Below are 24536 nucleotides of genomic sequence, written 5' to 3'. Positions count from 1 at the left end.
GAGGGGAAAAAAGGCCCATATTGTGCGACGACGCCGCAGGGATTGTCTGGCCTTCTCAGGAGAGCGAGCAAGTCCCATTTTAGCCCCGTGAGGAGACCCTAACCCTGCATGCTCCTCACTGCTCCAGGTGCAAGCCCTCTCTCCAGTCTGAGCTCACACACACTGGAGAACCTGGGGGAAACGCTGTGTGAACACACAGATCCTTTTCACATTTCTTTTCTCCTCTTTGTATCATTGTACTGGCTCGGGGTGAGGGTTCTAAACAGGAAGGTCTTTGTATGATTGTACTGGCTCGGGGTGAGGGTTCTAAACAGGAAGGTCTTTGTATCATTGTATTGGCTCGGGGTGAGGGTTCTAAACAGGAAGGTCTTAGTGTTATTGTATTGGCTCGGGGTGAGGGTTCTAAACAGGAAGGTCTTAGTGTTATTGTATTGGCTCGGGGTGAGGGTTCTAAACAGGAAGGTCTTTGTATTGGCTCGGGGTGAGGGTTCTAAACAGGAAGGTCTTAGTGTTATTGTATTGGCTCGGGGTGAGGGTTCTAAACAGGAAGGTCTAAGTGTTATTGTATTGGCTCGGGGTGAGGGTTCTAAACAGGAAGGTCTAAATGTTATTGTACTGGCTCGGGGTGAGGGTTCTAAACAGGAAGGTCTTAGTGTTATTGTACTGGCCTAGGGGTGAGGGTTCTAAACAGGAAGGTCTTTGTATTGGCTCGGGGTGAGGGTTCTAAACAGGAAGGTCTTAGTGTTATTGTACTGGCTCGGGGTGAGGGTTCTAAACAGGAAGGTCTTAGTGTTATTGTACTGGCTCGGGGTGAGGGTTCTAAACAGGAAGGTCTTAGTGTTATTGTACTGGCTCGGGGTGAGGGTTCTAAACAGGAAGGTCTTAGTGTTATTGTACTGGCTCGGGGTGAGGGTTCTAAACAGGAAGGTCTTAGTGTTATTGTACTGGCTCGGGGTGAGGGTTCTAAACAGGAAGGTCTTTGTATTGGCTCGGGGTGAGGGTTCTAAACAGGAAGGTCTTAGTGTTATTGTACTGGCTTGGGGTGAGGGTTCTAAACAGGAAGGTCTTAGTATTATTGTACTGGCTCAGGGTGAGGGTTCTACGCAGGAAGGTCTTTGTGTTATTGTACTGGCTTGGGGTGAGGGTTCTACGCAGGAAGGTCTTTGTGTTATTGTACTGGCTCAGGGTGAGGGTTCTACGCAGGAAGGTCTTAGTGTTATTGTACTGGCTTGGGGTGAGGGTTCTAAACAGGAAGGTCTTAGTGTTATTGTACTGGCTCGGGGTGAGGGTTCTAAACAGGAAGGTCTTAGTGTTATTGTACTGGCTCGGGGTGAGCGTTCTAAACAGGAAGGTCTTAGTGTCATTGTACTGGCTCGGGGTGAGGGTTCTAAACAGGAAGGTCTTAGTGTTATTGTACTGGCTCGGGGTGAGGGTTCTAACCAGGAAGGTCTTAGTGTTATTGTATTGGCTTGGGGTGAGGGTTCTAAACAGGAAGGTCTTAGTGTTATTGTACTGGCTTGGGGTGAGGGTTCTAAACAGGAAGGGGGTGGGGATTTCTCCCGCATTCTCTTCTTTCAGTGGGTTGCCTAAACCCCGCCCCATAGGCCCCTATATTCAAATAATGAAGAAAAACTCAGATGGTATGACATGGTGTAATAATCACAAGATCATAAAATCAGAGGCTTGTCATAATTATTACACTGTTTGATAATACCAGAGCAAATGAGCCCCTGGCCGTAGTTGTAACGAGTACGCTGAGAGTCAGGAAGCAAGTTCAGGGAGTGAATATATTTAATAAATAAATGAACAAAACAAGAAATACAAACAGTGCACCAACATCAATGTTTATTTGTCATGTGTAGAGACCTTACAGTGAAACGCCGAATACAGCAGGTGTAGAGACCTTACAGTGAAACGCCGAATACAGCAGGTGTAGAGACCTTACAGTGAAACGCCGAATACAGCAGGTGTAGAGACCTTACAGTGAAACGCCGAATACAGCAGGTGTAGAGACCTTACATTGAAACGCTGAATACAGCAGGTGTAGAGACCTTGCAGTGAAACGCTTACTTACAGGCTCTAACCAATAGTGCAAAAAAGGTATTAGGTGAACAATAGGTAAGTAAAGAAGACAGTGAAAACAGTAGCGAGGCTACATACAGACACCGGTTAGTCAGGCTGATTGAGGTAGTATGTACATGTAGATATGGTTAAAGTGACTATGCATATATGATGAACAGAGAGTAGCAGTAGTGTAGCGACATGAAACGGCAACAATGACGACTGGGGAAGAAACCAAATGGAGTGACAGATAAAGGGCAGGTAATCAAGGAGGTGATGGAGTCCAGGTCAGTGTCATTATGCGCGTTAACGCTGGTAACAGGTGTGCTCCCTAACGAGCAGCCTGGTGACCTAGAGGCCGGAGAGGGAGCACACGTGACAATAGTTAAGCTTTTTTGATGCTATTAAGGCACTTTCTTTAAAATAAAAAAAACTCTGATGGACTGAAACATCTAGAGTACATGGCCCAGTGGTTAAGTGCTGTTAGGTTAATGAAGTAAATTACATCTGTTCTCCTGCCATCTGGATGGAGCGGCTAGACAGATGCTCTGCCCTATTTCATATAGATTTGGGGGAATGTATCATTTCTACACAGACTGATCTCCATGAGAAATCAATCAGACTTTTGGCCTCATTAAGGGGAAGTGTTTTGATAAATGAACTGTATAAACTAACCGTCTTGCGGTTGTCGTTCTATTGCGGTCACAAAAATGTGCAGAGATTGTTGTTGGGATTGAACTGGCCGGTCGACTGCATGGGATTGAACTGGCCGGTCGACGGCATGTTGCTGGGATTGAACTGGCCGGTCGACTGCATGGGATTGAACTGGCCGGTCGACGGCATGTTGCTGGGATTGAACTGGCCGGTCGACTGCATGGGATTGAACTGGCCGGTCGACGGCATGTTGTTGGGATTGAACTGGCCTGTCGACTGCATGGGAATGAACTGGCCGGTCGACGGCATGTTGTTGGGATTGAACTGGCCGGTCGACGGCATGTTGTTGGGAATGAACTGGCCGGTCGACGGCATGTTGTTGGGATTGAACTGGCCGGTCGACGGCATGGGATTGAACTGGCCGGTCGACGGCATGTTGTTGGGATTGAACTGGCCGGTCGACGGCATGGGATTGAACTGGCCGGTCGACTGCATGTTGCTGGGATTGAACTGGCCGGTCGACGGCATGTTGCTGGGATTGAACTGGCCGGTCGACGGCATGTTGCTGGGATTGAACTGGCCGGTCGACTGCATGGGATTGAACTGGCCGGTCGACTGCATGTTGTTGGGATTGAACTGGCCGGTCGACTGCATGTTGCTGGGATTGAACTGGCCGGTCGACGGCATGTTGCTGGGATTGAACTGGCCGGTCGACTGCATGGGATTGAACTGGCCGGTCGACGGCATGTTGCTGGGATTGAACTGGCCGGTCGACGGCATGTTGCTGGGATTGAACTGGCCGGTCGACTGCATGGGATTGAACTGGCCGGTCGACGGCATGGGATTGAACTGGCCGGTCGACGGCATGGGATTGAACTGGCCGGTCGACGGCATGTTGATGGGATTGAACTGGCCGGTCGACGGCATGTTGCTGGGATTGAACTGGCCGGTCGACGGCATGGGATTGAACTGGCCGGTCGACGGCATGTTGATGGGAATGAACTGGCCGGTCGACGGCATGTTGCTGGGATTGAACTGGCCGGTCGACGGCATGTTGCTGGGAATGAACTGGCCGGTCGACGGCATGTTGTTGGGAATGAACTGGCCGGTCGACGGCATGTTGCTGGGAATGAACTGGCCGGTCGACGGCATGTTGCTGGGATTGAACTGGCCGGTCGACGGCATGTTGCTGGGAATGAACTGGCCGGTCGACGGCATGTTGCTGGGATGGAACTGGCCGGTCGACGGCATGTTGCTGGGAATGAACTGGCCGGTCGACGGCATGTTGCTGGGATTGAACTGGCCGGTCGACGGCATGTTGCTGGGATTGAACTGGCCGGTCGACGGCATGTTGCTGGGATTGAACTGGCCGGTCGACGGCATGTTGCTGGGAATGAACTGGCCGGTCGACGGCATGTGCCATTGATCTTGGTGAAGGCAGCACTTACAGCAAAACCTTTCCAAAAGGAGTTAGATATTCCCTCTCCCTTCTCCCGTCTCTGGTTAGATATTCCCTCTCCCTTCTCCCGTCTCTGGTTAGATCTCCCTTCTCCCGTCTCTGGTTAGATATTCCCTCTCCCGTCTCTGGTTAGATCTCCCTTCTCCCGTCTCTGGTTAGATATTCCCTCTCCCGTGTCCCGTCTCTGGTCAGATCTCCATTCTCCCGTCTCTGGTTAGATCTCTCTTCTCCCGTCTTTTGTTAGATCTCCCGTCTCTGGTTCGATCTCCCTTCTCCCGTCTCTGGTTAGATCTCCCGTCTCTGGTTAGATCTCCCTTCTCCCGTCTCTGGTTAGATCTCCCGTCTCTGGTTAGATCTCCCTTCTCCCGTCTCTGGTTAGATCTCCCTTCTCCCGTCTCTGGTTAGATATTCCCTCTCCCGTCTCCCGTCTCTGGTTAGATCTCCCTTCTCCCGTTTCTGGTTAGATCTCCTTTCTCCCGTCTCTGGTTAGATTTCCCCTCTCCTTTCTCCCGTCTCTGGTTAGATTTCCCCTCTCCCTTCTCCCGTCTCTGGTTAGATTTCCCCTCTCCCTTCTCACGTTTCTGGTTAGATCTCCCTTCTCCCGTCTCTGGTTAGATTTCCCCTCTCCTTTCTCCCGTCTCTGGTTAGATTTCCCCTCTCCCTTCTCCCGTCTCTGGTTAGATTTCCCCTCTCCCTACTCACGTCTCTGGTTAGATATCCCCTCTCCCTACTCACGTCTCTGGTTAGATTTCCCCTCTCCCTTCTCACGTCTCTGGTTAGATATCCCCTCTCCCTTCTCACGTCTCTGGTTAGATATCCCCTCTCCCTTCTCCCGTCTCTGGTTAGATATCCCCTCTCCCTACTCACGTCTCTGGTTAGATATCCCCTCTCCCTACTCACGTCTCTGGTTAGATATCCCCTCTCCCTACTCACGTCTCTGGTTAGATATCCCCTCTCCCTACTCCCGTCTCTGGTTAGATATCCTCTCTCCCTACTCCCGTCTCTGGTTAGATATCCCCTCTCCCTACTCACGTCTCTGGTTAGATATCCCCTCTCCCTACTCCCGTCTCTGGTTAGATATCCCCTCTCCCTACTCACGTCTCTGGTTAGATATCCCCTCTCCCTACTCACGTCTCTGGTTAGATATCCCCTCTCCCTACTCACGTCTCTGGTTAGATATCCCCTCTCCCTACTCACGTCTCTGGTTAGATATCCCCTCTCCCTACTCACGTCTCTGGTTAGATATCCCCTCTCCCTACTCACGTCTCTGGTTAGATATCCCCTCTCCCTACTCACGTCTCTGGTTAGATATCCCCTCTCCCTACTCACGTCTCTGGTTAGATATCCCCTCTCCCTACTCACGTCTCTGGTTAGATATCCCCTCTCCCTACTCACGTCTCTGGTTAGATATCCCCTCTCCCTACTCCCGTCTCTGGTTAGATATCCTCTCTCCCTACTCCCGTCTCTGGTTAGATATCCCCTCTCCCTACTCACGTCTCTGGTTAGATATCCCCTCTCCCTACTCACGTCTCTGGTTAGATATCCCCTCTCCCTACTCACGTCTCTGGTTAGATATCCCCTCTCCCTACTCACGTCTCTGGTTAGATATCCCCTCTCCCTACTCACGTCTCTGGTTAGATATCCCCTCTCCCTACTCACGTCTCTGGTTAGATATCCCCTCTCCCTACTCACGTCTCTGGTTAGATATCCCCTCTCCCTACTCACGTCTCTGGTTAGATATCCCCTCTCCCTACTCACGTCTCTGGTTAGATATCCCCTCTCCCTACTCACGTCTCTGGTTAGATATCCCCTCTCCCTACTCACGTCTCTGGTTAGATATCCCCTCTCCCTACTCACGTCTCTGGTTAGATATCCCCTCTCCCTACTCACGTCTCTGGTTAGATATCCCCTCTCCCTACTCCCGTCTCTGGTTAGATATCCCCTCTCCCTCCTCCTGTCTGTGGTTAGATAGTTTGGGATTTGACAAGGTGTCAGAGTCTTCGAGTGTTTGTCTCAGATTAGCACCCCGAGTGGGGTGGGGGGGAATGGAACAATGCCGCTAGGATTTGAGATGAAAGAAAATAAATTGCACAATTTCATATGAGACCGGTATTTGTCTTGTCGGGTTGTTATATCAAAGCTGAACAGCCATTGAGGAACATGATTTAAATGGTGGGTAAACGACAAAGCCGGTTAGTCATTTTTCAACTGAACGCTTTCCAGGTAAATGATGAACATGGCCACTCGACTTCCTCTCTCTTTTCAAACGACTGTAAATTCTACAGACGTTGCCTGTCAGCTAAAGCTTATTTTCTTCAAATGGAGCATGTATCGCCTTTAAGTGATAAAGATGAAATCATTCCTGTAGTTGACTTTTGTTCAAATTCAACCTTGAAAGATGGAATTGACAGTTGACTTGATCTCCTGCAGCAAAAAGAGACATGATTTCGTCACTTGTGCCAATTGCTGTAGTGCTGGGCGATAGCTACACTGGAACCATGTTCAACTTCTCCCTTCCTTGTCCTAAGAAACATAGAAGGGTTTTTGAAAGAAAACACTACAACTCACAGAAGAAAGGAAAGGAGGAATGTGGGAGAAGTGTGGAATGGTGAGGGCAAGAGAAGAGTCCAGAAGAGAGGTGAGCTCCACACTTGCTGATGTCCATCCCAAAAATGGGAAATACATTCTGCAGTCGTGGCCAAAAGTTTTGTGAATGACACAAATATAAATTTTCACAGTCTGCTGCCTCAGTTTGTATGATAGCAATTTGCATATACTCCAGAATGTTATGAAGAGTGATCAGATGAATTGCAAAGTCCCTCTTTGCCATGCAAATGAACTGAATCACAAAAAAACAGTTCCACTGCATTTCAGCCCTGCCACAAAAGGACCAGCTGATATCATGTCAGTGATTCTCTCGTTAACACAGGTGTGAGTGTTGACGAGGACACAGCTGGAGATCACTCTGTCATGCTGATTGAGTTCAAATAACAGACTGGAAGCTTCAAAAGGAGGGTGGTGCTTGGAATCATTGTTCTACCTCTGTCAACCACGGTTACCTGCAAGGAAACACGTGTCGTCATCATTGCTTTGCACAAAAAGGGCTTCAGAGGCAAGGATATTGCTGCCAGTAAAATTGCATCTAAATCAACCATTTATTGGATCATCAAGAACTTCAAGGAGAGCAGTTCAATTGTTGTGAAGAAGGCTTCAGGGCACCCAAGAAAGTCCAGCAAGCGCCAGGACCGTCTCCTAAAGTTGATTCAGCTGCGGGATCGGGGCACCATCAGTACAGAGCTTGCTCAGGAATGGCAGCAGGCAGGTGTGAGTGCATCTGCACGCACAGTGAGGCGAAGACTTTTGGAGGATGGCCTGGTGTCAAGAAGGGCAGCAAAGAAGCCACTTCTCTCCAGGAAAAACATCAGGGACAGACTGATATTCTGCAAAAGGTACAGGGATTGGACTGCTGAGGACTGGGGCAAAGTCATTTTCTTGTGTCATTCTCAACTTTTAGCCACGACTGTACATCACACCCATGGGGGAAGACATTCTACATCACAGCTATGGGGGAAGACATTCTACAGACATTCTACATCATACCTATGGGGGAAGACATTCTACATCACAGCTATGGGGGAAGACATTCTACATCACACCCATAGGGGAAGTGCACCGCTTCGAGCCATTGTTTTATCACCTGAAATCCAACACATTTTCACTTCATCCCGCCCTCCGTCAAAACCTCGCCATTTTGAACAGGATACTGTGGTCACAGAAGAGTTATTTCATCAGCCAATAAGAGGAGCCATTAAGCATAATGAAGTGGGGATCCCCAGTGGGACTTCCGTCAGACTCGTGATGAGAAACGTTCATCTGGGCATCTCACCTGACAGGGTCTCCCTCCTTTTTAATTGCAGACGGTATGATGGGATGATACCTCCTTGGGGTCCATTCTACACAGCTGTATAGTACTTGGCGACGCAGTATAATGGAAACGTGCCTGTCTTTTACGGTAGAGAGATCAGGCATTGCCTCGTGTGTGAGTACGGCAGCTTGTTCAATTTAGAGAGGAGAGGACGGACAATTAAACTATAGTTCCCAGGAGGGCGTTCATTCGGTTAGTGTCCCCCTCATAAATGCCCCTCTGTGTCTGGAGTTGGCTAGGGGGGGGGGTCTCTGAAGGGTTGCGGAGGCTGATTAGGGGAGGGGGGGAGTGGGGGGGGGGTGCAGTCAGGGCATCTCGGCTAGGGAATTGACACGTCTATTAACCTTTGAGTGGTGCTGGAAACACTCGAGGGTCTATGTTGGGTAGTTTATTCTCACCTCTTAAACGTTTATTGACAATCTCTTTGGTAAATATGATGGTTAGGAGGAGGATGATGCTGCTGCTGCTATTGGCTCATGTTTAGTAGAGGAATAGGGAAGCCTCAAGTTTGAAAGAAAGTGACATTCTATTACAAGATATTACCAACTAAAAGAACATTGTGCACATTGATATATGTCACCAATGATATTATAAAGCATTTTAAACATGCACAATTAAAAGTCCCCAACTTCCACGGGTGGATAACGTTTTAAAAGGTTATTGTTGTAGAATTGGTATCTGAGCTGTTGCGTCGATTTCATCTGGAAGCTGGAATACCAGGAAATGACACACATTCTTTGGTTGAAATGACAAAATCTTCCTGTGGTAGCGACATCAGTTGTAGAAGAAAATAATAAGAAAAATAAACATTAACTGGAAATGAAATTGAGATGGCAACTTTGAGAGAGCAGGTTTATTATTTTTAACACTCCGTAGTCTACCCACTGGGCCGTAGTCTACCCTTTGGACTGAATGATACTGCTGAAGTTGTCAAGGTTTTTTAAGAAAGTTTCAAATAAATCGAAGGGAAACACTAGTCATATTTTTAGGCTGATATCTCACGTTATAATTCTTGGCTGAACCAAGCTCCCCAAAGGCATTCCTTCTAACCACAGAGATTAGTAAATATGACAGTCACAGAATCGCTTCCGGACGCTTCTTGGTTCTCGGACCAACGTGGCAGTTAAGTCAGGAGAACCCGAAGCTACTCCCCCGTTCACACAAAACCTCCCTGTTCTGAGATTGACAGTTTGATTCACAGATGTTCACGTGGGACGCCTCCCAATCACCTGTGTACACTTTGGCTGTAGTCTTGATCACACATCTCTGTCAGAGATGTGGTGTGGGCCTATAAAGAGCAAGACATGACTAACCGGGCAGTCTCAATTTGCTGCCAAGCTCTTCCCTACCCTAAATGTTTTACTGTTCTAAGATCTGAAGAGTGTATAGACATCAGCAGTGCAGTGGGGTAGCTTCCACCACATTGCCTTCAACTAGCAGGTCGTACAAGCATTGAAGTACTGTATATTTAGTTATTAATACATTTCTCTGGATTCACATTTTAAAAGAGAGAAGGAAAAATCCATAAAACCACATAAATGTGTTCATTTTTATTGCGGGTTCATGTTTGTTACATTGAAGGAAGATGAGGGATAGACTTTCAGAATAGTACGATAGATAGTACGAACAATTTTTATTGCACTGAGAGTGAATTAGCATTTTCTCATTTGTATTAATCACATCCAGAATCAGTTTCATCCCCAAATGAATAAGAAACCATTTCAGATACTGAATCCCTGTTTTTAGAGCCAGTGCATTTTTATCTCCACATTCGAGATACATAAGCTAGGTTTTCAGATATATATAAGCTAGGTTTTCAGAGATACATAAACTAGGTTTTCAGAGATACATAAGCTAGGTTTTCAGAGATACATAAGCTAGGTTTTCAGAGATACATAAGCTAGGTTTTCAGAGATACATAAGCTAGGTTTTCAGAGATACATAAGCTAGGTTTTCAGAGATACATAAGCTAGGTTTTCAGAGATACATAAGCTAGGTTTTCAGAGATACATAAGCTAGGTTTTCAGAGATACATAAGCTAGGTTTTCAGAGATATGTATATACGGACTCTTATGCGAATCATAGAATCAGTGGGGTGACGTTCAGATTATCTTTGCACATGTAGGGAACTCTTTGCATATCTGCCCCCCTCTACCCTTGGGGATTGACAGCCCGTCTCAAGCACAGACTAACGTTTTCCCTCATGGCACGACGGGAGACGGGTGTCTTCATCGGTCCTATTGATTGGGACCCCAGCAGGGTCTTGGCAGGAGAGAAAACAGACACCATCAAGGCTGCTCAGAGTTTTATTTTTTTGTTGTTCTTTTTTGTAGCAATCACGCGTGCACATAAAAATTCAGTCTCGCTCACTCACACTCAACACTCGCACACACACACATGCTCTCATGTGTACACTCCATCTCTCTCACACACAGTCAGTCTTGCACCCTCCAAATGAATAAGCAAGGCACTTTGGCTGTGCACAGAGCTTAAACCTGGGAAGACGTTTTTTCTAAACATAATGTTTGTAGATTAGCTGAGGTTAATGATCCGATTGCCTGGGAGGCTAGGCGTCTTTAAAGTATGGGTTGGGGAAAATGAGCTGTTCTTAGCAGGGAGGCTCCCTGATTACCACCAGGCACTTACAGTACTGCAGGCAACATATAGCATAGAAATATAATTACACAAGGTCCATTCTAGCCATTCCGTTACTATGCCCACTATTTGGGAATGGGTTTGCTAAAGGAGCAGCTCAGAAAACTTGTCTCTCTGACCATAATGAACAGACTCCATGTTTCTTTGCTTTAAAGGAGATGTGTACCCCCCCGTTACGTTATTACTGTAGTCTGGAATGTTGTTTTATTTCCAAACGAATGCAGGAATAAAACCTTTTCTCGTTGCTCTTGTGAAGCCACAGAGCCTCTTAAGTCAAACTGTTTCGTCTCTCCCCAGTGTTTAGTTTGGACTTTTGTTTATGTTCTGATATAAAGTCCTTATATAGGCCCCAGCTATGGGGTGTGGCTGACCTCCTGTAGTGGTTAGTTCAGAGGTCACACCTTACTGCTGACCCCCTCTACCAAGCCCACTCTGGTATTGCCGAGTTGACGGAAAGGTGGAGGAATGAGAGAGAGACCCCCCCCCCCCCTCCCCTCCTCACCCTTCTCTTGGCTCTCCCTCCCTCCCTGCGCCTGTCCAGGCATGCCTCCCCTCACAACCGACGTGGGTACAGAGGGAGTGAGAGAGCGACGCGGCGAGAGGAGAGGAGGGCGAACAAAGGAGCACTGTCATTGCCTCCCCAAGGTTTTTGGGGAGGGTCGGCGGGGGCAGGCGGTGCGGGAGAAGAGGGAGGGAGGGTGTTGGGAGGTTGCAGAGAATAGAGAATAAAATCTTAAGAGGGGTTATATTGAGACAGACAAATAGCACAAGCAGTGAGTTCACTGACACACACACACACACACAGTAGGGTGCTCTTGCCCATGTTTCCCGAAGCGAAGTGCGAAGAGTAGAAGGTCTGCTGTGTTTTACTGTTCATTGTGTAATATTTGCTTAACCCTCTATCTGTGCAGCTGTATGTTAAAAAAAAGGCTGTGGGGGGGGGGGGGGGGGGGGGGGGGGGGGGGAGTTTCTAACTAGCTGAATAGGAGCACAGCTGTTAGCAATTTCATGAGTACACTTATAACAGCGGTGGATTCCCCTTTAGCTGACCCCCTCCCTCTCCACACAAGTTATCTCCCTGCAGTATGCGGCTGCTGTTCTGCCCAAACACAGTCCGCTATTCTGGCTTCGCTGCTTTGCTCACCTTTTTTAACTACTGAATGCATTGAAGCTTTTGGACACCATCTTGCCCCTGCATTAGAAACAGCTGCTCTCATCCACCCTGGTATTATTTCTCAGGATTTTATTTCCCTCTAATACTTGATATCTTTGTTGTAACCATTTTGAAAGATAATCGAAATACTAATGTAATGATTGGGATCCAACAACCTGGGCACGACTCTCTCGACAAATGTAGTTTTTAATGGAATGTTCCCTGCCCTCAGCCTGTTCCCTGCCCTCAGCCTGTTCCCTGCCCTCAGCCTGTTCCCTGCCCTCAGCCTGTTCCCTGCCCTCAGCCTGTTCCCTGCCCTCAGCCTGTTACCTGCCCTCAGCCTGTTCCCTGCCCTCAGCCTGTTCCCTGCCCTCAGCCTGTTCCCTGCCCTCAGCCTGTTCCCTGCCCTCAGCCTGTTCCCTGCCCTCAGCCTGTTCCCTGCCCTCAGCCTGTTCCCTGCCCTCAGCCTGTTCCCTGCCCTCAGCCTGTTCCCTGCCCTCAGCCTGTTACCTGCCCTCAGCCTGTTACCTGCCCTCAGCCTGTTACCTGCCCTCAGCCTTATGAAGATGAGGATGACTCCATATGCTGGAACCATTTCTTTACCGGTTTCCCTCTGTCCTATTACATTTCATAGGCTTTCAGAAAGCTGAATGGAAAATGGAGAGAGAGAGAGAAGGAGAGGATGAAGAGAAGTGGTGCGAAGGAATGGAAGAAGCCCCTGAGCAGAACCAGAAGGAGGGAGGGAGAACTGCTGTGACATGAAAGAGTGATAGAGGTAAGAGCCCTGAGGTCAAACGGAGCCTTGTGTGGGTAGGGAAGGGGAGGGTGTAGTAGGGAGAGGGACTTGTCATTTCAAATCTTAACAGTGATGTTAGGTAAGTCCATGTTTATGGAGCAGGACTTTGTAAACAAAAAGAGTGTAATGATGTGATCTACGTGACTTTAAAAGAGGTCCAGACAACCTTTTTGGTAAAGAATTACAATGATGAGTAATTCAACTGTCTCCTGTGATAAAACAAAGGGCTCTATGAAAAACAACATCCAAGGGTTTAAGAATAGAGGCAGCTGCACTTTGATAAATAGTATCTCCATAATCAAGAACAGTTAGATAGGTTGACTGTACAATCTGCTTCCTGGTGAACCAGAGAGAGACCAGATCTGTTTCTGTAAAAAAAAAAAAAAAAAAAATTATTAACAAGCTCAGTCGTGTGTTTTTTAAACACTAAATCATTCTAAATATCAAGGTATTTGTACGCAGGGACTCGTTTTGATTTATAGAACCATTCCGATGAGTAAAGATGTCATCCTTCTGAGACAATCTTACCAGAACTTAAAAACAACATATATTTAGTTTTGTCATTTATTAAATACCAGTTTTAAATCAGTCAGGGTTTTCTACACAACTGCAAAACCAGACTGTAGTTTTGACACAGCCAGGTCAGCAGTTGGGGTAATTGAGTACATAATAGTAAAATTCGCATATACATTTTTTATTTTTAACAGATTGACCGATAGCAATTATATAATTGAGTGAAAATAACAGGTCGTAGTATCGCCCCCTGCGGTACACCTTTATGTACTTCTAGACTTAACCCCATCAATCACGATGGTCTGAGTTCTGTCACTAAGAACCATGAACAGGTCGTAGTATCGCCCCCTGCGGTACACCTTTATGTACTTCTAGACTTAACCCCATCAATCACGATGGTCTGAGTTCTGTCACTAAGAACCATGAACAGGTCGTCGTATCGCCCCCTGCGGTACACCTTTATGTACTTCTAGACTTAACCCCATCAATCACGATGGTCTGAGTTAAGACTAAACCCTGACTGATTTATATTCAACATATATTTCTCAGATTTAAAAAAAATAGCAAAGTTGTACATTTACCAAGGATTCTAGAATCATAGACAAGGAAGCCTTGGAATGGGGTGATATTTATTGAGATCACTACTATCCCCATCCTTATGTAGGGGCAGCACAAGAGCTGATTTCCATACTTTTGGCATATTTCCTGATAACAATGTTAAATAAGAAATGTGTGTTATTGAGCCAACAATGATGGGCTCTGGACACTTAAGCAGATCAAGGACCCAATTGGTCGGCCCCTGTGTTTTTTTTATTGTCGTCTACTGCAGCATAACGCACTGCATCTCAGTGCTGGAGGCGTCACTACAGACCTGGGTTCAATCCCGAGCTGTATCACAACCGGCCGTGATCGGGAGTCCCATAGGGCAGCGCACAATTGGCCCAGTTTCGTCCGGGTTAGGGGAGTGTTTGGCCGGGGTAGGCCGTCCATTGTAAATAAGAATTTGTTCTTAACTGACTTGCCTAGTTAAATAAAGCTTAAATAAAAAATACATGTAAAAAGCATTCAGGACTTCTTTTTCTGTAAATAGCCTAAATGAAAAGCTTTGACAATCATTTATTTGGTCATTTAGCAACTTTCCCCCTATCAGCATCCAGCCCAATATCCTTGTGAGTAGGCTTAGAAGTTCTTTCTCAGAGAAAGATGAAATAACATGGTTTTTAAATGCGTCTTCCCGTAATGTGGCCTGTGTCTGAATTAATTTGTTGTGGCAGAGATGAGGAAGTAGCACCCTAGAGGGATTGGACATTTTTCCAGATTGCACAAAAGGGAAAATCCCGCCCACCTGGTATTTCAGAAAATAGTATTTGCTTCACATCCAAGTCAACTTGGTTCAATCAACTGAATACTGGAATACAGAATAGGTATTGTTAGCTATACAACGACCATAGCATGGGAGGATAGATAAGATGGTCTGATATTGGTTGCTCTTAGGATTCAAATAAGTATTTTAAATGGGCCAACTGACTAAAAGGCCTGAGACATTTTCATGGCGTTACCCAAAATATGATCAAAATATGAGCCCAATTTGGTAGCTGGTGTCAAGCAAAAAGCTACTAATGTGAAGCAACTCCTTAACACATGAAGGGGCTTTTTTTCTGGGCTTTTAACTACAGCCCCCTACCACACGAGACGCCCTCCTTACCACACGAGGCGGGAGACTCCTTTGGCGTCTAGAGTTAGATAAATCCGCCTTTAATTTCCTTGCACCTTACGTGTGGAATGATCTACAATGCACTTTAAAATGGGATGAATTGGTGCCTCTAGGTCATTTCAGACGGCTGTTCGGGGACCTTTTTACAGAAGAATGTCTGTTTCTTTATGATTGTGTTTATCTTTTTGTGTATTGTTGTGTATAACATATTGAAATGTGTATTTTAAGGTATCAGTAAGACACCTTGGTTTCAGCATTGACTCCCTGTCTAAATAAAGAGACCTTGGTCTCAGCATTGACTCCCTGTCTAAATGAAAACACCTTGGTCTCAGCATTGACTCCCTGTCTAAATAAAGACACCTTGGTCTCTGCATTGACTCCCTGTCTAAATAAAGACACCTTGGTTTCGGCATTGACTCCCTGTCTAAATAAAGACACCTTGGTCTCAGCATTGACTCCCTGTCTAAATAAAGACACCTTGGTTTCAGCATTGACTCCCTGTCTAAATAAAGAGACCTTGGTCTCAGCATTGACTCCCTGTCTAAATAAAGAGACCTTGGTCTCAGCATTGACTCCCTGTCTAAATAAAGACACCTTGGTCTCAGCATTGACTCCCTGTCTAAATAAAGACACCTTGGTTTCAGCATTGACTCTCTGTCTAAATAAAGACACCTTGGTCTCTGCATTTAGTCCCTGTCTAAATAAAGACACCTTGGTTTCAGCATTGACTCCCTGTCTAAATAAAGACACCTTGGTCTCAGCATTGACTCCCTGTCTAAATAAAGACACCTTGGTCTCAGCATTGACTCCCTGTCTAAATAAAGACACCTTGGTCTCAGCATTGACTCCCTGTCTAAATAAAGACACATTGGTCTCAGCATTGACTCCCTGTCTAACTAAAGACACCTTGGTCTCAGCATTGACTCCCTGTCTAAATAAAGACACCTTGGTCTCTGCATTTAGTCCCTGTCTAAATAAAGACACCTTGGTCTCAGCATTGACTCCCTGTCTAAATAAAGACACCTTGGTCTCAGCATTGACTCCCTGTCTAAATAAAAACACCTTGGTTTCAGCATTGACTCTCTGTCTAAATAAATACACCTTGGTTTCAGCATTGACTCCCTGTCTAAATAAAAAAAAAAACAATCTGAGAAAAATAACTCTCTCAAGGTTGTATGTTCAAAAGAACATATGTGTGAGCGGGTCAGAGCGAAAGGCTGGAACACAAAGAGAAAGACAGCTACTGCATTGTGTTGTAGGGTTCCCACGTCTCTGCCACTTAACCTCCGAGCAATCTGTCTTTCCCTCTCCCGGGCTAAAAGCTACAGTGAATCAAATGCTAGTCTGTAGCGTGGTCAGACCGGGGCTCTAGGATTCTAGGTCGAGATGATATAAAGAGGCTGCGGAATGCCAGAAAGCTGTCATTTCTTCCCTCTCTTCTTCTCTTCGCTTCTCCTCTCTTTCGCTCTTCTGTGGTAGAATTTAAAACCGGGTAGTAGGAGGTAGAAAAGATTTGACACTGTAGCTTCAAACTAGCTGTTGTGGTAACTTAGTTGCTGTAGCCGACTTCTCGGGAAACAAAAGTCCTTCTTACCCACACCTACATTGGTGTTCTCGCTCTTTCTCTCTCTCTCCTCATTCTCCAAGAGCCCCTTCACAGTTCACCCCCCCCCCCCCTTTCTGCAAGCTGTTGGCATCCAGTTGTTACCGTCAGTCCAAGTTCCAAGTTTCTGTCCTACTGGGCCCACCGTGGTTCCCAGGCCCTTGACTGCTCTTCCATCCTACTAGGCCCACCGTGGTTCCCAGGCCCTTGGCTACTCTGTGACTGCTCTTCCATCCTACTAGGCCCACCGTGGTTCCCAGGCCCTTGACTACTCTGTGACTGCTCTTCCATCCTACTAGGCCCACCGTGGTTCCCAGGCCCTTGACTACTCTGTGACTGCTCTTCCATCCTACTAGGCCCACCGTGGTTCCCAGGCCCTTGGCTACTCTGTGACTGCTCTTCCATCCTACTGGGCCCACCGTGGTTCCCAGGCCCTTGGCTACTCTGTGACTGCTCTTCCATCCTACTAGGCCCACCGTGGTTCCCAGGCCCTTGACTACTCTGTGACTGTTCTTCCATCCTACTAGGCCCACCGTGGTTCCCAGGCCCTTGACTACTCTGTGACTGTTCTTCCATCCTACTAGGCCCACCGTGGTTCCCAGGCCCTTGGCTACTCTGTGACTGTTCTTCCATCCTACTAGGCCCACCGTGGTTCCCAGGCCCTTGACTACTCTGTGACTGTTCTTCCATCCTACTGGGCCCTCCAACAAAGGCTTAATGTTTTCACATTTTAAAGGCAGGAGGTGATGAAAGAGATTAAGGGGATATAGAGGGTACCTCCTTGTTTCTTTACAAGGAAACCTCCTGTAAGGGCTTCCAAGCAAATAACCCCACTTTGCTTTACCTCCCCCTGGGTCCTTTTCATTAGGACGAAACGTAGCAAAACTTTTTGCAACAAACAAATACAAAACAAGCAAGTTCAGGTGTTGCCTTCTGTTTCAGTAAGTTTTTCTTTTGTTTAGTGTCTAATGAATAGGAGTGTGGTTTTAAAGCCAGGATGTCACCTGACTGTTCTTATGGCTCCCTGTGATGCAAGGCTGTCTGGTGAAATAAGAAACGCACATTTTTGTTTTCCCGTTGCGAGACGTTTTAAAACATTATCTGTGCCCTAATGAACACTACCCTGGGTCTTTATTCATGGAGGCCTAGTGGTTTCCTCTCGAGTGTGGCGTGGCGTCTCCGTGAAGGAGGGCTCAAACTGGGAGCACAGTGCATTTCAGCTCTTTCTGTGTCATTTTAGGACTGCAGACCTACCAAGACGTGTAGCCTCTAGCCTAAATTAGCGTCTAGCCTAAAGTTAGCCTTTTTCCATTTGCTAAAGACAGACAGACAGACAGGCAGGCAGACATCACCCACAGCTAGACCCTCATTATAGTCCTGATCACATGCAGTCTTGTTCTGGAGAGAGAGATGTGTGCTTGGTCTAACGTTTTTATATAAGGCCATAAAGTTGTGTGTTTCCTGGTTCTTCTCTAATTGCAGTGTGTGAGTGATTTAACGAGGGGACCTCTCTTTAAGGAAGGGCTGTATGAATTAGCTCTGCTCTCCATCCTCTGTTAGCCTGTAGATTGAGAGCAATCATGATTATTATCATTGAACGAGATCATTTCCAAACTGCTACAAACATTTTTATATAAAAGACGACAAGTCTATTTCGAACCTTATTATCAATGAGCACCTTTTTCATACCATTTCTATATTTTTGACCAGAGGCAAAGCAACTCTCCCTATTTTCTCTTTTACTCAGTAACTTCCTCAGCTTTCAAAGAGCAGTTTAGGCTACCGCATTTACTCTGGCTGCTGCCTCAGCTTTCAAAGAGTACTTTAGGCTACAGCATTTACTCTGGCTGCTGCCTCAGCTTTCAAAGAGTACTTTAGGCTACAGCATTTACTCTGGCTGCTGCCTCAGCTTTCAAAGAGTACTTTAGGCTACAGCATTTACTCTGGCTGCTGCCTCAGCCTCTCGGTTGAAAGGGGTACATCCCAATTTAAAGATGGCTATTTGAAATTGTTTTACAATTTGAATGACATCATGACATACCCGGATAGTCAACATTTTTATGACGCAAATGGACATGGCAGAGGTAAACAGGACAGTCTGCTTTTCACTGGTAGTTTTGACTAACAGTGAAAAGCAAAGTCAGATTTTCACCATGATAGTACTGATTCTGATACAAAAAGTGAGTTTTGTATTGATCTTTGTCAGGTCTTGTGGAAACTCTGTTAGGTATGCGCATGTAATTGCTATTTAAGGGTGGGAAGATGATAAACTGACTGCAGGGCTAAATGTGCAGCAGTAGTTCAACGCACGGTTATAAAAACTACAATCAAAAGTTTGTTTTTAAATTAAGCATTTAAAATGTCATGGTATATCCTTGTAGGTAACAATGTCACAAGGATCATTCAAATGGAATTCAGACAAAGCTTTTTCATTGTCAAAATACTCAAGTAGTTGAATACTAATGTCTGTTCGGATATTTGATTCGTCGGTTAACCGTGTCCATCCCTAGTCCCAATAATGTCTCCTTTCAGGTATATGAAATCTCCCCGCCCATGCCTACACCAATCCAATGATTTTAAAATGTGTTGGAAGTAGTGAACGAGACCACACTTCAGGAGGAAGGAGATATAATTGGGACGTAACCTTAGTTGAGAGCTCTAGTGTTAGTGTATCAGCTGGTTAGGTAAAGGAAGCCTTAAACTCGCGATAATTCCCGAGACTGGAGACAAAGGCTCATATTCACTGCTGGGTGTTGATAAAAGGTAGCATTAGGCTGCCCTTGGAGGTGTTACCTCCCCACACACACACACACACACACAAGCAGGTGCCGCACACAGACACACACACACACATACCTTCTCCCGCATCCGTCATTAGTGGTTGTGACGGAGACAGTCGAATCAAATAAGTTGAGAGGATAGTGCACCGCCCCCCTGCTGTGTTCCCATCAGCGCCAGTTCACTGAAGCTAAAATGGTCGTCTCCTCTCAGTCTCCCCCTCTGTGTACGAGGATAAGTAGCTCTGAAGAAGGGATGCTATATGACTGCCTGGGTCGTATTCATTATGCACCAGACAGAGGAAAGCGGACCGAAAAAGGAAAGGACCACCTGAACTTCATTTTCCGTTGCAGAACGTTTTGCTACCGTGTGCCCTAATGAATACGACCCATTCCTAGCCCTAATGAATACGACCCATTCCTAGCCCTAATGAATACGACCCATTCCTAGCCCTAATGAATACGACCCTGTCCTAGCTGGATGATGTAGTCCTAATGAATACGACCCAGTCCTAGCTGGGTGATGTAGCCCTAATGAATACGACCCAGTCCTAGCCCTAATGAATCCGACCCTGTCCTAGCTGGATGATGTAGTCCTAATGAATACGACCCTGTCCTAGCTGGATGATGTAGTCCTAATGAATACGACCCTGTCCTAGCTGGATGATGTAGTCCTAATGAATACGACCCTGTCCTAGCTGGATGATGTAGTCCTAATGAATACGACCCTGTCCTAGCTGGGTGATGTAGCCCTAATGAATACGACCCTGTCCTAGCTGGATGATGTAGTCCTAATGAATACGACCCTGTCCTAGCTGGATGATGTAGTCCTAATGAATACGACCCAGTCCTAGCTGGGTGATGTAGCCCTAATGAATACGACCCATTCCTAGCCCTAATGAATACGACCCTGTCCTAGCTGGATGATGTAGTCCTAATGAATACGACCCAGTCCTAGCTGGGTGATGTAGCCCTAATGAATACGACCCATTCCTAGCCCTAATGAATACGACCCTGTCCTAGCTGGATGATGTAGTCCTAATGAATACGACCCAGTCCTAGCTGGGTGATGTAGCCCTAATGAATACGACCCATTCCTAGCCCTAATGAATACGACCCTGTCCTAGCTGGATGATGTAATCCTAATGAATACGACCCAATCCTAGCTGGATGATGTAGTCCTAATGAATACGACCCTGTCCTAGCTGGATGATGTAGCCCTAATGAATACGACCCAGTCCTAGCTGGATGATGTAGTCCTAATGAATACGACCCAGTCCTAGCTGGGTGATGTAGTCCTAATGAATACGACCCAGTCCTAGCCCTAATGAATACGACCCAGTCCTAGCTGGATGATGTAGTCCTAATGAATACGACCCAGTCCTAGCTGGAGGATGTAGCCCTAATGAATACGACCCAGTCCTAGCTGGATGATGTAGCCCTAATGAATACGACCCAGTCCTAGCTGGAGGATGTAGTCCTAATGAATACGACTCAGTCCTAGCTGGATGATGTGGTCCTAATGAATACGACCCAGTCCTAGCTGGGTGATGTAGTCCTAATGAATACGACTCAGTCCTAGCTGGATGATGTAGTCCTAATGAATACGACCCAGTCCTAGCCCTAATGAATATGACCCAGTCCTAGCTGGATGATGTAATCCTAATGAATACGACTCAGTCCTAGCTGGATGATGTAGTCCTAATGAATACGACCCAGTCCTAGCTGGGTGATGTGGTCCTAATGAATACGACCCAGTCCTAGCTGGGTGATGTGGTCCTAATGAATACGACCCAGTCCTAGCTGGATGATGTAATCCTAATGAATACGACTCAGTCCTAGCTGGATGATGTAGCCCTAATGAATACGACCCAGTCCTAGCTGGGTGATGTGGTCCTAATGAATACGACCCAGTCCTAGCTGGGTGATGTAGTCCTAATGAATACGACCCAGTCCTAGCTGGAGGATGTAGCCCTAATGAATACGACCCAGTTCTAAATAGGTGACTCATGCTGACTTGCCCGTTGACACTCATTAGGCTAAGCTCGGCTCCCTCCAACCGTAATATACAAGGATCCTTACCTTCTCTTGTCCCGCGGCCCAGCGACTGCTAGCATCAGTTAGGGGTCATTAGCCACACGGCCTGGAATAAATGGCCTCTGATAGCATCGGCGCTAACATCCAACACAGTTGTTTTAGCACATTTCGTAGCCGAGGAGGGAGGGGTACTTCTCGCTCTCTTCTGCTCTCTTGGCTTCCTTATTTTTTTACTCTTCTTCTCTTCACCATAAAGGTTCTTTGGTTGTCCCTGTAGGTATTGCTTATTGGTTCCAAAGGGTGCTTTGTTGGGTGAAAGGGTTCTACTGTACCTGGAACCAAAGAAAGGTTCTCATACCAGGACATCCAAAGAACCCTTTTTCGAAGTGTTCTTTGTGTTCTTTTGTGTAGTGGCTTTTCGGGCGCTGTTTAGTGCATGGGAATGTCGCTGTGCTTTAGCGGAAGCATCTAAACTATTTGTTTCCAAACCAAACATTCAGGAGCGAGGTAGTCAGAGGATCATAGGGTCCTGCCTATCCCTCGACTCTATGAATATTACCATCTTAAAATGACAGGCCTCTGAAAGACACTGCAGCAGTGTATTCACAACAGCAGCTCCTTTTTTTTGCCGACACTCCTTCATTACGAAGTCTCTGATCTTTCTCTCCGTTCATCTCCGGGTCTTCCTCTGTCTGTCTGCGCATGGCTTGATGTAGAGCTTTTTCTTCTTCTTTTTTTTGACTCACGTCTTTGAAGTCAAAAGGATTTGAGTGTGTCAGTGTGTTTTTCCCGACTATCTCTGTAGACTGAGCACATAACCTCCGCTGGAGTTCAATGTTGTTGTCGATGGGTAACCATTAGGAGCCATTTTAATACAGTGCAATTTAAATGAATAGTCCCGTGTAAACAAAGCCATGATAATGATAACATCCATAAGTATGCATAACAACAAGGGCTGTGGCGGGACACGAAATGTTGTCAGCCGGTGATTGTCAAGCAAATAACTGCCGGTCTCACGGTAATTGACCGTTAATTAACATAAACACGTTTAGTATCTCTGGGCTTCCAGAGATTTTTTATTTTATTTTACCTTTATTTAACTAGGCAAGTCAGTTAAGAACAAATTCTTGCAGACCTTTGGAACATCAGTGGCTTATTTATTTTAGACGGGTCTAAAGAAACATGACACAAAGAACATGTAGCCTATTTCAGAAGAACAGAATAACATATTCTTGAGTTGTCCTTATGTTAGGCCCTGATCTGACTATGCCATATGGCTGTGGACTACAAATAGTTAATTTAGCAGACCAAGATTTGCTTAGAATTCTGTGACATTCTTTTTTTTTTAAATGTATTATTTTATAGTATGAAGAATTCAATTAAACATAGCTGATTTAAAATAGAACTGATATTTTCTCCAAACGATTTCCAAGGGAGTTCGCACACGCAGGTATTCTGTGTTGAGCGGTTAACGGAGAACCAGGTCCTCATATCTGCTTCATTTACAGTTCCTTATGTAACTTTAGTTGTGATACAAATGTTGGGCTATATGTTTCGATTTTTAATACATTGTAAGGCTGCATGATGAGACTAATGAGGGTTTGAAAAAAAAGTCACATGAAAGGCATGAGCTCTGCTTTGTTTAATTGCGCAGGCTGCACACATTTCATCAGTCTCTCATTCACAATTTGACAAGCACTTGATAATATTCTCACCAGGCCTCGAATATCCCGGTGGCATCCCCCTTGTGTCGCCGTAATGGCCCCTAAAAAAATCCATGCCTTTTGCAGCCAAAGTGGCTGTTGTACCCTTGAGCTGATTTATAATTCCCTTCTCCAGGCTGCCATGCTCCGAACCACCTCTCACTCACATAGACCTCTCAGATATCTCAATTCTTATTAGCCAATGCCCATGATGTGATCGGGTTCTTATCACAGCTAAGAAGTAGGCTACAAGTGAAGACAGAGACATTGAGGACACAACTTGTGCGCACCTCTTATTGAATTCCGAGAAGCATATTGATGTTAGTAGAACCGCCTACTTTTCGTCAGCCAACAAGATGACTAGGCCTAACGAACAGCAAATGCACTAGCCTATGTCAATCTACTATCCCCCATAATACAAAAGTTGACCTGTTCAATTGGTCAACTTGTACTTCTGTGCATTAAATAAACATTCAAAATAAAAGTCTGGACAGTTGTGGGATGTGATAGATCCCAAATGAATACAACCACTAGCATTTAGCCCCCTTTTTAAAAGCACTGAGGCTGACGCAACAGATCAGAACGTTTAGCTTACAGCCTTAATAAACTATTAGTTCTAGATAGGACTTCACATAAAGACATTTCCCACGGGGCACACACTGGTTGAATCAACGCTGTTTCCACGTCATTTCAATGACATTACGCTCAACCAACGTGGAATAGACGTTAAATTGACGTCTGTGCCCAGTGGGATATTGCTGCGTTAGGATTGGTTTCCTAATGTTAGTGTTTAGATGTGCTGTAAGTAGAATGGCACCAGAGGATGAAGACTGTTAGAGGGGGGAGTTGAGTAGTTATGAGTCGACTCTTTGTTGGAAAATGCTTAAAAATCGACTTGGACCATGATTATTGATCTCCAATGGGAAAAAAAACTAAAAGTAGGGTGCCATTGTCAGAATGTGAAATGCACGTTCAAGTACATTTCTACCTTGCCAAAGAATTTGATTACCTGCAACAACAAAAAAAAATGTTTCTTTTAACACACTGCAAAAATGTGCGTGAACCAGAATGACTTGTTCTTCCCACTATTTATTGTTTCTGCAGTGAGGATCAGAGATTGATTTTGTAACTTATCAGCAGATAATTGTTGTTTTGGAGTGCAAAAAGCAGAAGTAGCAGTATTCAAATCAGGGAGCCAAATAAACAGCTCTTTCACTATTTAGTCACCAGAGAGCTGCTCTCTTTATTGTGCGTAGTTGTTAGAGAGGGCATGACTACGTGGGTGGTCCCCGTGTTTTTACTGAAGTGTGCAGCACATGTACTTGCTAATGAGGGAATAAATTGGCAAGTCTCTGTGCCGTGTCTGTCCTAATGAAGAATGCCCTCCCTGGTTTCAGCAAGCCCGTCTGTCTGCTCATTGATGCTTGGAGTTTGAGAGAAGGAGAGAGAGGGAACGGGAGGCAAGAGAGGGAACGGGAGGCAAGAG

Source organism: Salvelinus fontinalis, chromosome 12, assembly GCF_029448725.1.
Source record: "Salvelinus fontinalis isolate EN_2023a chromosome 12, ASM2944872v1, whole genome shotgun sequence".
In the NCBI taxonomy this organism is placed as follows: Eukaryota; Metazoa; Chordata; class Actinopteri; order Salmoniformes; family Salmonidae; genus Salvelinus; species Salvelinus fontinalis.
This window is presented reverse-complemented; position numbering follows the sequence as displayed.